Here is a 6,000-nt window from a genome sequence, read left to right as displayed (position 1 = left end):
CCGGCGTCAGCGGTTAGCTTTTATATGAAATTAAAGTAAATATTTTTTTTTGAGTTAGAGTTTTGAATTTTTATTTTGATATAATAGTTGAAATTTGGGAAATTTGGTGCGATAATGAGTTGACCGAGACAGATCGATGCATTTGTTGCGATCGATGCAGTTATTTGCTATAAGTTAATTAATTTGATTTTATTTAAAGTTTTTGAGTTGCTTTTGAATAATTTTGTTATATTGTTACGCTTATGTGCAGTTGTAGTAGCTAGTTATATCGATTATTCACCATGGACAGCCGAATAAAATTGTTTATGATTTTAATATTATCAGCGCACAGAATACAAGCGCATTGTTTGGATATATATGCTGACCAAGCACACTGAATTTCATATCCGTAATGACGTCGACGATCGGGCGCTACGACGTGCTGGCAAAAACTTTAAAATCGCAGGAGTCTACATTCAACTTCTGCAACACCTTGTCTATAGATTAATGATTTTTTTTATTTATTAATTAAATGAGTATGAAGATGTATAATACAAATATATTGGCGTATAGATTAAAATTATGGTAAGCAATGCTAAATTGCAATGGAATAAAATATGAAAAAAAAAAGAATTAATTAGTAATATAATTAAAAGGCAATTAAGCTTATGGGAAAGAAAAGTAAAACAGAGAAAAAAAAAATCTTGAAATAACGATGATCATTGATTATAATAATTTTGTTAAGTACGTTTATGGGCTTCACACTACATACATTATTAAGATATTTATTGAAAAAAAAAAATGTATACATTGAATAATTGCGAAAATATTGAAACCGCAAGATAAACTAGTAATGGCATTAATGATGACTCAAAGCTATACGTAGCACTGGCAATCTTATGGAATTTCAGTTTTTACATTTTGATTGAAATTATGTGTTTCTCGTACACGGAGAGTAAAATGAAAATTATTATGATTTAAAGTATTATTTCATGGCTAGCGCATCAAACGAATACGCATAAAAGTTATTGAATGAGCCACGAAAAACGCAAGCAAGCAACGTGTCAATTGAACACAGTATATAATTTTACGTCGCACGTAGTATAGCACACAATATATACATATTATATAGCGCAACACAGCGTACGTAGCTTGTAATGCAACATGAAACGGCTCATCAAAACTATAACTTGGCCACCAAACGTGTGGTATTGCAATCGAACGGCCGAATGTATCTCACATGAACATAAGCCTATGGAAGCGTTTGCCATGAAAAGAAAAAACTATTTTATCATAATAGCTGAAAATGAGTTTATATGCGCCGTACACAGGAGACAGTACAATAAATTTGAATGAATTTCATTTGAGTAAAATAATTTGCCAGCCTGCGGACGGCAATGAGTTATAAGATAAGATGCATATTACATAGCTGATTCATAATATTATTATTGTTGATTTCAATTATTAGTTCAACTAGAATGCACACGTATGTACCAACTCACATACACATTTACCCAAAGAACAACTGCACACGGATGTTAGTAGAGAACCCTAACAATCGCTGCAGATAAACTTACACGTATACACTTGCCCAAGAAAAAAAATTGAAAATTATTTTATGGCAAAAGCTATTAAATAAAATAAATCTTCAAGTAAAAATAACATTATTATAGAAAAAGATTTAAAAAGAAAAAAAACCAATAATCATCGTACATTTTATTTATTATTATTAAATTGAAAGAAAAAAAAAACAAAATTTTTTAAAATAAGAATGTTAATGTTATTATTGTAAGCCTGACCGCTCGCAGGCCAATCTAAGCTGAAGCTTCATTATGCTACAATGATGATTGAATAATATATGGTATAATTTTAATTGGAAAAATTATTATTTTGAAATAATATTAATTGTAAGCCTGACCGCTCGCAGACCAATCTAAGCTTAAGTTTTAAGGAATAGTTATAATAGAAGACAATGGAAAAAAGACCTACTGGCATTAATCAAATTTGTAATCGTTTTTATATATGAATATTTTATATTATATGAAAATTTTGATGAATAAATAAATATCAAAAGAGGGGCCCATAAAAATATATATCGCGCCGGGGTCGGCGCGTAGCAACTTCGGTCGTGTCACGTGGGACGACAAGGCCCCACCAGTGACGCGGCGCACTACAATGAGAGTCATAAGCATAGCTCATCAGCGGCGGCAGTATCAGTACATCAAGCGACGAGGAGACACCTTGCGCGAACGGCCCCTCCCCTCTGATATATTTTGAGCCTAATTAGTTATTTCGCCTTTTATTTAACCCCTTCCCACGTAACAATATAAATGAAATATAATTTGAAAATCGAATACAATTATTGCTCTATAGTTAACCCATCGTTTCGTTAGTTTCAAAATCTTGATACGACTTTTATTGACTGAGTTATGACGTTTTGAAGTTTACTCATTTTTTTCTTAGGTATGGCAAAAGCGATTGAACGGCAGTGTATACCTTGTATTTACAATGTATATGGCCGATTATTTGTGAAGTCGAAGGGCCAAAAAAAATTTTTATGCAATAATATGTCGAAAAATGTCTTTTTTCGCACATTTTTTAGTGCGCAAAAAGCGTTTTTGGACACTTGTGTGCGGTAAAATGCTCCATTTTGGACACAGGTGTGCAGTAAAACGCCTCATTTAAATGAACGTATTTTTCGCCTACTATTGCATAAAATTTTGTATTCAACATGTGCCAAGCTTTTTGCGCACCGTGTGCGCAAAAAACACCTACACGTGTTTCAACGTAAAATTTTCCGCTCTTTTCAAATTTGCAATAAAAATAGGGGCTTCCATTTGAAAAATCGATAATTGGGATGCTGTTGCTTTGAGGTTATGTTCAAGGTCAAATCCAAGGTCACTATTGGATTCCCTATACGTCGGATATGAGGTGTTAGATTTTTTTTCTCTGCATATTATGCCCGCTTTTAAGAGGTTTCCATACTTTTTTGACACCCTGTATACCTTGTATTGTGACGTGCGAGGGTCTAGGCAGCAGCCTGTACTCGCCCTGCCGTCTAATTATTTATTTCTGTGAGGCTCCGGCTAGCCTATCTGGTCGTCTTACCTCAAAGGGGGTCGAGCCCATCCACCAAGTGCGCCTCGAGCGTCGGCGAGTCCGTGCTGAAAGAGATTCGAAAAGGTTCGCGAAATGATCACAAAGGAGGTTAGGTGAAATCGAAAGTCACTTATTTATTTACCAAAACTGTCCGAGTTATTTCCTATGCTATTATTTATTCAAGTTTCAAATTACCATTCAATTCGGTTTAATTACAAGAAAACTAGTCAACCGCTATCGTAATGTGACGTCAAATGATCGTAAGGGTACTCGCGCAACGAGGTCCAAGGAGAAAAGGTCGAGTCACAACGCACTCTCGGCTCGAATCCCGATATCGTGCCACGCTCTTGCACTCGCGCGTATGTCACTGTACGTGAGGCCTAATGCCACGTGAGTTCGCTCGCGAAAGTCCAAGGGGAGTCACAGAGTCACAACACGTGCTCTGCGCGAATCCCGATTTCGTGACGCGTGCGTGGCAACTACAGAGATTCCTCTACGTGGCTTGGCCTACGACGGCTATGCGGCGAAATGCCGACGAACACGGCGAAATGCAAAGATGGCCGTTTTGGCGTTCGACACGCGCGACGTAACAGCGACTACCTCGCCTCGGACTACTTGCTACAAATCGACAAGAATACTCTCGATCCGACTTAACACTACGCGATCTACAGACTCACACATACAACATACTCCACTCGACACTACGCATACACGACCGACCAAGAATGACGATTAATAACAACGACTACGCTTACGAGGTCTTTGGCTCGCTCCTGCGACGTCATCTGCTGACTGCTGCTGGCTGTCGGTGAGGTTACGTCCGGATGGATGGATTGGATTGGCGCCGTCTCTCACTAGGCAATGACTTTACGTGGCACTCGTACTACTGTTTCTCGCTCGCGAGTAGCCACCTCGGACTCGTCACGAGTTGGTCCGTGCACTCCGCGGCACACACAGCACGACACACTATCTGCTGCACTGCTCGGTCGTCGCTCACCAGGCTTAACCTGTACCGACACGTGACGCGCACGACTTGCTCGCGATCTCCGTGTATTTCGCCTCGGACGCTTCTCATACGCTACTTCTCTCGGCTCGGCTTTGCTGGTCGTTCTACTTCGCCTCGGACACGTTGGCTTTTTCGCTCACGAGCTCTTTTTGTACTTCACTCGCTGCACGAAAACTGAGGTGCGTATACGATCGCGCGGTAACACGTAATGGCCGCTCTTTCACGTGTCGTCGTCTCGCCGCTTCGTCTTCTTTCTTCCTCGCTCGTGTTGTTGCGCTGCTGCTGCTGTTGTTGCGATTTGTCGCCGCGTCTCTCGGCCGGTAACGCACGTGCCTACTCTGTCACGGCGTGCAGAGGTTAGAAGCGCTCGGCTCTTCCTTCACCCTGCACGGTCTGTCGGTCGGTCGCCCGTCACACGCATACGCGGCATTCACACAAAACGAGCGGTTCTTGTCGCCAGTGACATCGTCACAGTATATATCTTGTACAAACTTATTTTATATTTCTTGCTTTCTTAAAAATTCTTACAAAACTCTGACTAAACCGAGCTAGGTAAGTCGCTAGTTATATAGATTAAATTTTGAATTGATAATTTTTATTCTTAATTTTTAATATTATATAATCGTGACATTTTCTTTGACGTCGACGAAGTTAAGATCGAGAGGGCAGTACCCAGGTAAAAAAGTTTGGTAAGATCTTACGTAGGAACTTACTTAAGACGGTAGGTAAGAACTTACGTAAGATCTTACGTAATTTCTTACGTACGATTATCGGTCAATTTTCTTATGTAAGAACTTACGTAAGTTCTTACCTGGACTTTTTTGCACAGTTTTTTTTTTTAAAAATTAGGAATCGTCGGCCATTTTTGAAATTATTCACATTAATATTTAGAGTTTATTAAATTGTAGACATTATGGCGGTGAAAAAGTTTCCCGGGGCCTGGGATTAAACCGGTGATCAATCGGCCACAAGGCCCTACCGCTTGAGCCATTGATTGGTTATACAAGAGCCATCAAAAAAGTTATATAAATAAAATGTGTGTATGAATTTTTTCAAATGCTTTTATCAAACAATATTTATATTAACATGATGATATAAAAACTAGTTGAAAAATATAAACTTTTATATATGGTTTTCCAATTTTGTGGAACCTCAGTGCCTCAGTCATGGAGAGACTAAGAAAGTTTGAGCGGCAGATCTTGCGTGTGTGCTTGTACGTGTACCGTCGCGATTTTGATGCACATTATATCAGCAATATTGCTATTTATAACAAGGCCTGTGTGCCTCGTATTGATAATTTTATATTAAAATTGGTCCGAGACTACATGGCCGGCTTGAGAAGTGTTAATAACTGTTATATTAAAGATTTTATTCTATTTGACGAACGTCTTGCGACTGAAACAGCTCGCTCAGGATATATCTCTCCTCATAGCTTTATGTTTTATGACAGTAGGAGGAATATCATTCAGAGCGACAATAATATACCAGTTATCTATCATGTCTCACGACATCAAGCCAATAAATCTATTAACCTTAATCCACCTCTCCCTGGAATGATTAAGTATTCCACATCTATTACGGATGTTGATAAGGAAAATAATTACATTGGTAAACCGAAGTATTGGTGGATGCACAATATCATGGATATGTTTATGGAAATGCGTGGTAGACCAGATGTAAGATAACATTGGCTACCGTAACATATTGTTTGATTATTTCAATCTATGTACGTTATTTTTTACTATATGTATATTTTTCTTTTGTTAACCATGTTATTCTTTTATAATTTTATAAATATTTTTATTGTTCTGACCTTATTTAATAATATTTTTCACGGATAATCATATTATCTGTGACGTTTTTTATTATAACATATATAATTTTTGGTGGTTTTTTTTGGTGGCTTAGGCGCCGTG

This window comes from Trichogramma pretiosum, unplaced genomic scaffold, assembly GCF_000599845.2.
Source record: "Trichogramma pretiosum strain Unisexual culture from Peru unplaced genomic scaffold, Tpre_2.0 scaffold105, whole genome shotgun sequence".
In the NCBI taxonomy this organism is placed as follows: domain Eukaryota; kingdom Metazoa; phylum Arthropoda; class Insecta; order Hymenoptera; family Trichogrammatidae; genus Trichogramma; species Trichogramma pretiosum.
The sequence above is the reverse complement of the archived record's forward strand: the minus strand, read 5'-3'. Positions refer to the sequence as shown.